Genomic DNA, 12,689 nt, shown 5'->3' on the forward strand with positions numbered 1-12,689 from the left:
CTAGTCTGCAATACTTGAATTTTAGGGTTTCAGTTAGTTAACATATGCCTGGTTCTATATAGTCCCATAGCCCAATTCCTTGCTACCATTTATATATAAACACCCACACACCTGTCTCCATGTCCTTGTATGCTATTCATATGTGTATTTATAAACTATGTGAGTAGTTTTTTAAATAACTGACAGTCATTCTATCTTTCCTGCTTTGTATTTACTTCCTTTCCTAATGCTCATGTCAGACATTCTGTTCTTCCATTAAAAAGGCTGTATTTGAAAACAACTATTAACTTCCTTGCTTTAAACCAGAAGTTGCATTTGGGGTCCTACTGGGGTCTCCTATGAGCCCATGATATCATGAACACATACCCTGTAGCACTAATTGCTCTTTTAGCATTCTTTGTCTTTTAGTGCAGCAAGAGCAAAATACAGAAGGTGGGCCATGGTGAGTAAAGGAAGAGGGAGCTGATGCTGACTTTTTTTGTATGGAAATGTGTTTTATGGAGGCAAGTCTAGAGACTACAAAGTTGAGGTCTTAGGTAGTTGCTATGATAAAATGATTTGCATTGAAATGGAGATTTCTACCATTTGGAAATAATTAACATTTACTAAATAATATGGGAATTAAGAGTATGACTTCAGAAGGGCACTAGTTCATCGACGTTATGTGGTCTGGCTTCTCTGTGGGGTTTGTAATAGCAATTACTACAGTAGTTCATTGCCCTTTGTAATATAATCTTTCTGCTGCTCTGTGGGGATTACAGCAGCCAGGAGTGCAGAAGTATCCCAATCACAGATGCTGTGAACTCTTTTGGTTGCTTTTGGGAACTTACAATTGTAAATCTTATAGGAATAGCTTCTTCCTGACTACCACCAACTCGTTTTGTTTCTTTTCTGTTCATTTGTGTCTGCTCACACGCCTTTGCATTGGAGTTATAGGCAACAGCGGGATTGCCAAACAAGACACTCATCCAGGTACCTGAGGGAAGTCTTCAGAATTAAGCTGGGATGATCTATGAAGAGAGAGTGTTAAAATCCTCTGCGACAGGAGAGTTGTGAGGTTTCAGTTTGCTGCATGGCAGATTAAGCCCCTCTCCCTTAAAAATAGCCTCCCATTCAATTTGCATACTCATTAGTTACATGTGCAAACCATTGCTTAGCAGCACAAGCAGTCAACCCAGGCATTTAAAGTATGTTCCATGGAGTCACTTGCTCTCTCTAAATTATAATTTCAAAGCTTCATCCTATTGCTTGTTGTCGAAGCTTGTTAAATTTAAGAACTAAGGTTGACTAATATTTCAATTGACAAACTTTCTGTAGTTTGTCTTTTTTGGTTTAGAATGCAGATCTTGATCTAAGGACCAGGCTGCTATGGTTCTACCTGTTATTTATTGTACAGGGACTACTGGGAACCATCTGCTGTGCAGAGGCAGGTTTCTGGGTCACAGATGGTATTTGAAATGTTTTCAAAGAGTTTCCAAATCTTGCTGTGGTACCTTTCAGAAATACATGTGTAACTTTTGCCAGTGCTTGGGATTGGTTTTTCTTTTCCCTCCCCAAGAGAGGGTCACTTATTCTTGGATAGGATTCCATCTCCCAGACATGTATCGAAGGCATATTTAAACATTTGGGTTTGGGCTTTGGATCAGGTCTTTGTTGTTCCCCGTTGTGCTAGGATAACGCTCCGTGTAGCTAGAATGGTGGAAACCTTATATGTGAATTTTGCCCTTGTTGGTGAGTGTCAGATTATCAAGTTCCAAAGGATGAAAGTTATTTTCCTTGGCCCTACACCAAGTTAGTTAATTTGCTGGTTTTCTTGAGACTGTGACCTATCACAGAACTACACTGACCAATTGTTAAATCACCAGCCTGGTAAATAAATCCCTCCACTTTCATTTCCCATCACATTTCCATTAATAATATGATATGTGAGCTTTTTTCATGGTAGGAAAAGAAAAAAGTAGTAGTAGTGTTTTCCCAAACACTGGTCTTTATAGTTATAACATCTAAAATAAATTTAGTGTAGAGCAGGAATGTACTTTGAATTAAACTTCCTGATGAAGAAACATGACTTTTTGGTAACTTACCTGTACCTGATATCATGCATGACTATTTAAATAAGAGAGCTTTAAGTCTTGTTTTGAACTCGTGATGACTCTCTCTTGCTCCTTCAGAGCTTTGTTGTATTAAATGGTAAACCAGTACTGTTGCAGTTCATTGAGAAGTGGGTAAATTTACATTTTGTTTAGTGATGTAACCTTGAGTGTTTCACTAGGACCCTTGGGCCCAGATATGATAGTTAGTAGTATAGTTAATAACTGTTAATAGTTTAATAGTGAATAGTGATATTGAGATCTAATGAACAGTGTTCAGTGAAATTGGTTTCACGTTTTCTCCCATTTTTTCTTATATTTGCCGATAGGATAAAAAACAAACAAAAAATCTGTGCAAGAGCAGTTAGTCTGTATTTTGAAGACCTTTCCGTCCCCTGATAACTCTCATAAACAGCATTTATATAGATGGCACTGTCTCTTGTGCTCAGTGATCTGTCCTACGTACTACTGTGAAGCATAATAGAAAATGTTATTAACCAACTGCTAGAGATAACGCTTGCTAAGAGAAGGCACGTTTCTTCATTCACTGGACTTTCTTTTCACTAATTTGTGTTGGCATCAAAAACTAAATGAGAACCATGCTACACTCATAAGTGTATGCTATTTAGCCACGTTTAAGTGGATTGCTGCTTAAAGAAAGTATAACGTGGCTGATAAGTGGTCTCTATGTTGTACTTCCTTCAGATGATCTTAATGGTAGTTATAAAGTGACTTAGAAATCTGAAGTGCTGTCTACTGGAATGGCAAACAGCTGAATAACAGAAGGCATTGCAGTTCAGGCTGCAGGAAATAATTGTGCTTATGTTTCCTTTGAAGGTTGTCAATACTTTCAGCAATGTGCAAAATGCTTACTCTGTTGGGATAATATTTTTTAATTAAAATTAAGGCTAAAATACTGTCTGACTTTAGTGGAGGTGAAGAGCAATGTGATACCTCATACTAAACACTAAAGCAATCTGAGCTTTCTTTTATCGATATATTAAGTCATGTGATACTATTACTCTGGTGAAAAGGGGGAAATTAAGCCCTAAATTTGAACTCATCTCAAAATTTCCAGTGAAAGTGAATACTTTAACATTTCATTTACAAGAGAAGGTGTAAAATCTGACTCGGTGACTTTTTGCTGAGAAAAAACAACAACAACAACAGAATGACTGTAGAATCACAGAATCACCAAGGTTGGAAAAGACCTTCAAGATCATGCAGTCCAACCATCCACCTATCACCAATAGTTCTCACTACACCATGTCCCTCAACACAAAATCCAAACATTGAGAATCTAAGTATGGCTGCAATACTTTTTAAAATTTACTATTTAATCTTATGTGAATTGTGGGAAATATTTCAAATTATTTACCTGGTTGTGGTTCAGTAATAAATTTCCATATTTCTACTGCTGAGCACATAAAATACAAGCAGACTATGCTTTCTCACTTTCTCACTGCATAACTCTCGTTAAACTTTAGCGAACCTTTTGAACATTTGCTGGTTTGCTTCACTAAGCACTTTGATGGTTGCTTGACTTCATGGTAGACACTTAGCTGATGCTGGTGTCAACACATAATCAAATTAGTTTTTCATATTGCAGTTATCTGAGTGGTCTTTTTCAGTAGAGAAAAATCCATGCAATATTTCACTTGTATTAAATTTCCTCCTGGCAGTATCCATCAGCTGACTCGTACCACTTTGCTGAAGCAAGGCCTGTGCTATCAGATCCAGAACACTTGACAAGCGATGAGATAAAAGAATGGATTGGTGCATTCAAGATGCAGGGTCTTGGTGAAATGAGGCTGCGACACAGGGCTAGAAACTGCCTAGCTTTCCTTCTTAGCAGAGTCTGGAACTGAAGCAGGGAAACATTTGATTTAAATAATAGGGTTTTGATGCAGCTATTTAGACAGATTTTCTTTTCCAGGGATGGATGTTTTTACAGATAGCAGATTGTATACCTACGTGAGTAAATGTGTCTTTTTCAGGTTTACTTTTATGGGTGAGATATTTCAGATGACTTTCTTGTTCAGTGACATCCTGAATGGAAAATAACTTAGGATGGGAAGAAAACGTGGGGGTTGTACTTGACAGAGAAAATAGGTTATTGTGTGCTTTTTTAGCTTCTTTGTGATGAACACAGACTAGATGCTTATCCTTCAGTAATAGCATTTTGCAAGAAGCCTGAGCAACAGGTTTTTCCTCCTCTAAACAAGTCTGTCCAAACAATATCAGAGCTGCCAGTTTTACCTGCCAAATGCTGTGCTGCACAGTTGCCAGGCATTTGCCACTTCAGTTCTTTAGTGTTTCAACTCATGCAAAGATGGCCCAGAATGAAATGACAGGGAAGTTCTCTTTCTCTATTCCCCATGGAATGAAGCTCTAACAAGAAATAAGGTTTTTTTATCAGCGGTGGTAACAATGACCCAGTCTCAGTGTGCTCTATAATATAGAAGAATGTACGCAGAAAATGAGAGGCTTTTGTCATTGGTAGATCACATGAAAATATTTACTAGGCATGGTGATGTTACCTAGGGAAAGCTGACAAAATTTTGGTCGTGAAACACATAGCTCAGGAGATCCCAGTCTGTCACAAGCTGGCAACATGAAAGCTTTAGTCACATTGCTTGAGAGAACTCTTTTTGTTTCAATTTTACCTCAGTCTTCAGAAGGCTTCCTCTGACCTTGACTGCTTCTAAGCAGGCTCAGCTGCTGGCTGACATTTGTAATTTAATTGCCAGTGGATGCACAAATACTGAGCAGTACATCTTAATTTATAGAAATTGTTTTGAGTGTGGGGTTCTGCTGCCGAACGTAATCTCTCTTCACACTTTGAGGGATGGTTTATTTCTCTTTTTTAGTGTCTTTCTCAGAAGAGCTAATGTGTAATTGATGTAAATTAGGAAACTTCTGACCATGTGTCTTCACATCTATATGCTGGATTGTTATATTTAATTTATTCGTCTTGTGATAACCTCAAGTTCAGTAGGTGAGCTAGAACTTTGGTTAGGCAGATAACTCTCAGTAATCAAATCATTTGTTTTCTTCTGTGAAGTAAGAGCTTGTTTTTTTCTGGGGCTAATGAATGTATAAGTGTTCTGAGGGTTAAGTTCCAGAATTTGCCTAGCATGATTTATTTCCATTGATACATAGAGTATGCTAGGCTCCAATGGACAGAAATATAAAAATCAACAAAAAAAAAACCCCATCACTTTAATTTGACCCTTCTCCAAAATACTCATTTTGAAGATGTAGCTCTCCAATATTTACAGCATGTAAGATGATATATAAAAGTTACATAGCATTTCAGACCTTTGATTTGCATCTTGAGCCTCTCAAAATTAGAAGTTAGCATAAACTTGAGGCCTTGATTAGGACCTGCTGCTTTTGCACATGCACACATTGCGAAGGCTCATTTATGTCATAAGTTTAATCAAATGGATTTGGACCAGCACCTGTTGGAGGATAAAAACATCACCACCTAGCACTTCATATAAGTGCTTTTAGATGGATATTCGTTTACCTTATGCAGTTTTCTATCCCACTGCTGTTATGCTGCTGTCACTACTGCTGTTTCTCTGCGTTTCCCTGCATGCACACTGTAAACTGGCAAATGGGCGTCAGCATGACAAAAACATCCTCCCCTTCCCGCTAGATAGTCACATGAACAGCACTGAGTAATGTTTTCAGCTCCAGTTTTGACCAAAAAAGAAAAAAAAAAAAGAAAAAAAAAGACGCGGGTAAACTTTTCACGGCTGCTTTGTCATTGAAAAGGGAAAATAATTACCAGAAAAATAATATTTTCAGTGACAGTACAGGGTAATTAGTTTCCCAGGGAGAAGACGTTGGTAGCAAGGGGCTTTACACAGGGAGCCTTTGTCATTTTATGGATGCTCATCCATCAGCTGTCAAGTTGTTTCAAAGGGATGCTGGTCGTAATGTTTTCCCCCTGCATGTTTCCCATCATGGTGGCCCAAATTTGCCTGAATAACCATTCGTCTTCCTGTTTGCCTAGTCTGGGCATTGACAATGGTTTGGGAGTAGCAGTACCACTGTTGGTGCACAGTTCGGGGGTTTCTGGGGAGAGTAACCAGTGTGTGATCACTGCTCGGATGCAGAGGATGGACGGGATGGACAATGTCACTGTTTCAGGCAAGGTAGGCTTAACAAATGGCATAGGGTTTCCCTAAATGGAACATGTAAGGGGAGGCTTGCACTTCATTCTCATAGTGGCAGAACTTCCTTCTTGTTTGGAACCTGATCATAAAAGAAGTACCATACTCTCACCAGTCTCCCACATCATGTATTGGGGCGTTTTCCTTGAGAGGCAGATGTTCGTTACCTCTGGGTCTGGAATGGCTGCCAAGAAACATTAAAATTCCAGTTCTGGGTGCCTGAAAAGATTGAGGATGCTGACATGTTTCTTAAGTGCAAAATGTTTCATGAGTTTTGTAGGCATTATCTTCAATCTGTGCAGTGACCCCACTAATAGATGCATTTTTGCTCACACGTATCGAAGTTGGAATATGTAGCAATAACAGCTGAAGGTTTGCCATATGCTTTGCTGCTTTGTAAGAAGCTGTAAGCTCCTGCTTATTCTGCTGTGGCTACCCTGGTCCTGGGGCAGTTGTTGAGTTCAGACAGCTGCTGTAATTCAGGAAAGCAAATTCAGGAAAGTGTGATGACATGCAATGAGACATGATGACAAGCAACATCCATTGACACGTGATTTAATGCAACACGTTGACATGTAACAACACAGATTGATGCATGGTGACATGCAAAACATGATATGCTGACATGCAGTAATGCAATATGCATCAATCCCTTGAGATGTAATGAGTCAACGTGCATCAGTGTGACAATGTGCAATATATCAACATGCAACATGTGACAACATAACCATGCATGACCAAAGTCATGTGCCAACACACATGAACATGCCACACACATGAACATACTTTAACCTGCAACAATCATGAACACACCACATGCATCAGCATAATGCATGCATCAATGTACCACATGAGCATGTGACATACTTCAACACGTATGTGTCGTGTGAAGTCTTCAGGTGTGTCAACACACATGTGAATATAAATGAACACTTATAAGCACACCACACATGTGAACATACACAAACAGGTGTTAAGACCTCATGTGTGAACAGACTCTGCTTCAACTCATCCAAGCACACAACATCCTTGAGCATACCTGAACACCTGTGAGCAGACACTACATGTAGTTATGTGAGTTTCTCTTTAGCCTTTCCTGTGCCTTTATGTGGAACAGTGCCTAGGTGCTCCTCTCACAGGTTGAGCTGCAAGCAGCAGAAGGTGAACTTTTTCAGGGATATATTAAGTGCTAGCTCTTATTCTTAAGTGTGAACTTGAATGAATTTACTTCAAATTAATGTCTATGTGTTTGCCTGACGAACCAGTTTTTCTGGGAAGGATGAACAGACTTACCTGCTTAATTCATTTTGCTGCTGTCCTTGTAAAGATAGTCCAATGCTAGGACATTAACACCATTTGTTTTATCATGGGCTGTTCTCACAACTGATGTGACTGAATATTCACACCTATAAATACTACAGGTTTTCACTTAATAAGTAAAAAGAATGAATGCTTTATTATTCTTTCCATCTTTACAGTTTACATATATGCCATCGATTAAATTTGGGTAAAATCTATAGGTGCTTCCTGATGTTCTGAAGAATGTGTTTCTGATCATGTGAAGTGCCTACCTTCACATCCTTATCAAAAAGCACGTGAATTATCTTGCAACAGTGTTACACTGTCTATCAAAATCTTATGCTTGCTCTTCTTTGGATTTCCCCTTTTGTTTTTGATAGTTAAGAAGTCAGGAAAGTTTGAAAGTTTAGGAGTAAGAAGATTAATTTGTGGCAAGTTAATAACTAAATCAATTGAAAGCATATTTCAAGATGGTGTAGAATATTCTTTCTATTGCAGTAAAATGCTATAGGATTTCATTCTATTTTGTTGCAGAGGGTTTTGTTTGGCAGTTGGCTTCGTATTGAAGCAGCATAAGGGGACTGAAGGTATATTCACGGTGCAGCATACAGATTTTTGCATAGTATCCATTTGTAGCTACAAGCAGTGCTGGGCTTCAGAGCCTCTCTCTGCTTTGGGTTATATTTTAGCGACTTGTAGAAAGTAAAATTACAATAATCTTAACTGCTGTAAAGGTTTCTTAATTTCTTCTATTTTTGAGTTAAGTGAACTGTTTAGGTTCACATTTAGACTCCTTTAAGAATTTTTTTTTTTTTTTTTTTTGGTCCTGGTATAAGTTGAGAAGTAGTGCCCACAAATGAACTCTTCTGAGCATCTCCAAAGTGAAGACCTACAGAATGTGTTATGCTAAATCTGCAAGTCATACCTCTGCATAGTCAGCTTTTATATAAGCTCACAGACCCTAAGGTGTTAGTTTCAGTAAAGGCAGACAATGATCTTTATTTTAATTACTTTTTTTTAAAGAGGGATTTATAATATAAGTTTAGTTCAGTTGATAGCTGTCACACCGTGTCTTATAAGATTTGGATCGCTTTAAGGTTTTATTAGTGAAGCAGTAATACAAAAACTTTATTGTAAATGTCTGACAGTGTGGATAATCCAGGGTTCGAGAGCAATTAAAAGCACGCTGATGAACAAGAAAGCTGCTTCCTTCAACAAAATTTGAAGAACTACCAGTTTCCTCAATCATATTGTGTTCACTATGTAGATTTATCTTCTAACATAATCCAAGAAGTAAATCAGAACAAAAAAACAACAACTGACACTGACCCCTGACAATTATGTAAGAAGAAAGTAAGAACAGGACAAAACTGTGGTGATAAAGTGATAACTCCTTCAGAATGACCAACCAGCTGTCAGCAGTTCTGCAGTTTTGGGACAGCTGAGGTGTAGATGGTACCTTGCTCAGTGACGGTGGATTTAGGGTCTGTTGTCCAGGGGGATATTTCTTATGTCAACTAAGTAGTAAGTCCCACAGGAAATCCCATTAGTATTTTATATGGGGGACATTCATTTTCTTCTGTTTTGGTCAAGAATGTCCTCCAAAAATACTGTGCTCACATGGATAGTAGAAGTTTTCCAGCCAATTTTAGTCAATACTCCAAAACGTTCAAAATACAGTTCACTTCTCATTCATTGCAGGAAGTCATTTTTGATATTTGCATTCTCACTGAAGATCAAGGTTAGCAACATAAATATGGCAAAAGATCTCTATGTAAAATACCCTTCTACTCTGATTTCTGGCTTTTTGAAAGTCAAATTCATCTTATTTTTCTGTGGGAAGTTTCACTTTTATAGTTGTACTTTGTCACACCAGACCTGGGAATTTAAATGTATTTTTGTTTTAGAAAATAATGTTACTTTTTTGTACTCCTGAGCTGTTTTTATTCATGATTCTGAGCTCAGTAAGTGACATAATTGTAACAGCATATTGCCTACAAGAATATAGCAAAATGTATTTTTTTTCTCCTGTTTAATTTCCTGTTCCATTATCATGGCAATTTTTTTTCTTTAAGTGCAGAAAAAACAACTGATGTGACTGAATATTCACACCTATAAACACTACAGGCTTTTCACTTAATAAGTAAAAAGAATGAATGCTTTATTATTCTTTCCATCCTTACAGTTTACATATATGCCATCTATTAAATTTGGGTAAAATCAATATCATATTGTGGGATAGGTGCTTCCTGATGTTCTGAAGAATGTGTTTCTGATCATAATGCTTGATAAGAGACTTGATTCATTTTCCTAAACAACAATCCGGCATTGCATTGACTTTCTTCCAAGGTGCTATCCATTTATAATCAACCACATTGCATGCTCTCTGCTACTGACATCAATGTTGTAGGAAACTGGACACAAGAGATGGAATTTTTTTGGTAGTGCTTCCAGTGAAGATGCTCCAAAACACTTCACAAGCATAAGTGTCAAGATGTGTGTTAGCTCACGAGACTAGAGGGCTATTTCTGGAATAATAGAGCAGATTTGGGAGTATATGTATTATGTCTTTCACTAATTAATACCAGTTTGGTAAAAACTAGCCTGGAGCTAAAAAAATTTCAGAAGATGGCATGAATGTCTGTTCCCCACTTTCCAGTTTTCTTGCTGGTCTGATGCACCTCTTCCAACTCTTCAGATTGGAAGACTGTTCTCATGTTTATAGAGGCAGAGGCCCTGATGGAATCTGGTTATATCATGAAAGAAATGTGTAGAAATGTGTTTCTCTCCACTCTTGAAGAACAGTAGCTGCCATTAATCCCACTAATGCATGTCTTGGCTCCTGGAGAGACCCGGGGAGGCACATTCTCCTCCGAGGTGGCTCTTGATTGAACTTACTCACTCTGGACCAGACTTCATCTTGAGGAGTACAACAGGGGATCATTGAGGCCTCTGTGGCCCTCTAACTTCTGAAAGCCTGTTAAAGGTTCCATGTTTAGACGCAGCCTTTGCATGTGCTGGTCTGCCAGATGGACCCTACTGCTGGCCCTGTAGGAGCCTCTGAGATTTTCTCTTCTGCATATCTCACCCGGAAGAACAGACTGCTGCAATTGCTGACACAACTGTTTCCCGTCCTTTTTTTTCTGACATTGGCAGCCATTTGGTGCTTTGCCTGAATAGGCCAAGGTTTCTGAGAAAACTAAAATATATTGCTGCCTAAGTCTGATCTTTTTCTTTCTGTCCCTGAAGCCTTTTCTTTTAACATTTAAAGCAAGAAGTTGGACTTTTTAGTAGGAGAATTTTTGCTAGCACCAACGTTGTTTCCCTGGTAAAGAGCTTTTCCTCTTTTTTCTTTGTAAGTCTTTGCATTTGTAACTCCAGTAGCACTGATGAGCGCTGTGTGAAGCTGGTTCATAGCAATGGGCAGGCATGAGAGGGTGTGCGTAAAAAGGGCACTTACAAAGAGCAGTGGTCAACAGAGAAGGAATAGAGGGGGCTGGGAGCAATAATACAGACTGAAAAACTCAGCATTTACGTTGTAACAGAAGGAATGGTTGTTAAAGTTTAACAAAAGAAGATTGTTTGTGCTACCTGTGGCATTCTTTGCTGCAGGAGGTCGTACAGTTAAGCTGCTCAGAATTTTTTTAAATGAACTGGCTGCCATTCTAGGCACTGACTTCTGTGATTTACCTGTTTATTATCTTCTGCCCTTGTAGAGGAAATAAATATTTAAGCTCTCAAGGCTGTGCTCTGACTCTCCAGGCTGGTTTTGGCCCTAAATCTTGCATATACTTTCCAAATATAAGTGATAAAATCATTATGTGAGTTTGCATAAATTAAGATTTACTTAGGTTTACCAAGCCGAGAAAAGGAAGACAAACAGTGGAAAAGATAACTGTGCATAACAAGCTCTGTTAAGGAATTAATACTAGGGTGACTACTTGTACAATTAGAAAGAAAAACATATAAATATGAGCTGGATGTAGATAGCAGATCAGCTGGAAGTAGGTTGGGCAGAATTAATGTATAGGATAGAATATGTTTGCTAATACTTTTAAGTTTACTTCAGACTGCTAATGTTAGAACAGTAGGTAGTGTAATGCAAAGAAATTTGCATGTGTAAGAACACACTCACTGATGATAAAGGAAATGTTGATATGCATTTAGTACTTAAGATCATACTTGATGTTAAAAGGCTTATTGTGTACTTGCAAAGCTTAACAGACACATGCAGCTTGTTATATACCACCACTTATACGCACCCTTTCTTGGTTTCTTTTTAGGGCAACTCAGCTGGGCTCACCCTATCTTAATACAGAACCTGCAATCCGAATTTCAAGCATGCCTTCTTTGAGAATTCACAGAGAATTGCAACACAAAGGCGAAAATGTGAGTTGAAAATCTGTATGGAGATAAAAACTCAACCAGCATGATTTGTCTTAAATAGCAATAAGGTTATTGGCATTCCATAGTGAGGCAAGTGGTTTTATAGTTTGGATTGCTTGTGTACGCAGCTTCTAAATAACTTTCAGTTCAGTAAATGAATTGGCTGTTCAGAGATCCCAAAATGACAAATGTGAAATCCTATGGCTTCTACTGGATGTGACTAAATAAATGTAAAAAATGAAGGCCAGAAACCTTCAGGTCCTTTGAATTTCCACTTGTGTCGCTCAGAGACACTTAAGAGTAGCTGCAAATACTCCCTTGATGGAGTCAGATTGCTTCTTTATTAATTCCATTCATAAATACACAATGGGTGTCCAGTGGAGCACTTAAGACCCCGATAATCAAAAGCTTATTGTGTGTTTGAGAAACTTGAAAAGGAAACTCAAGTAAATACCAAGGGAGAATAGAGTAAAGTTAGAGTTTTTCTTTCTAAACCAGCAGGAGGTCATCTAAAGTATAACATTATGCACAAGTTTGACCACTGAGGTTGTGCTGGGCAGTGTGGCTGTGCACAATTACAGTAGTAAAATGAGTGTGTTTTACAAATTGATCCAGCATTCCACAGATGGCAGAATGGCATATAGACTTCTACCTGAGTGGGGGGGGTGTGCTGCAACCCCTAGGATGTGCACTGTATTTGCTGATCTTTTTCCTGTGTCCTCTTGTATCT

At 38.3% G+C, this 12,689-nt stretch overlaps 1 protein-coding gene across 1 annotated transcript in view; it reads left to right on the plus strand.

Annotated features, from left to right (window-relative positions):
• Positions 1-12,689, plus strand: part of CDS1 (CDP-diacylglycerol synthase 1) — a 287,455-nt gene that overhangs the window by 97,887 nt on the left and 176,879 nt on the right. Inside the window, exon 4 of the mRNA XM_090139027.1 lies at positions 11,857-11,962. The gene's annotated coding sequence lies outside the window, so the exon portion shown is untranslated. The remainder of the gene's footprint in view (positions 1-11,856; positions 11,963-12,689) is intronic.

Source organism: Phasianus colchicus, chromosome 4 (assembly GCF_987193195.1).
Source record: "Phasianus colchicus chromosome 4, bPhaCol1.hap1.1, whole genome shotgun sequence".
Taxonomy (NCBI): domain Eukaryota; kingdom Metazoa; phylum Chordata; class Aves; order Galliformes; family Phasianidae; genus Phasianus; species Phasianus colchicus.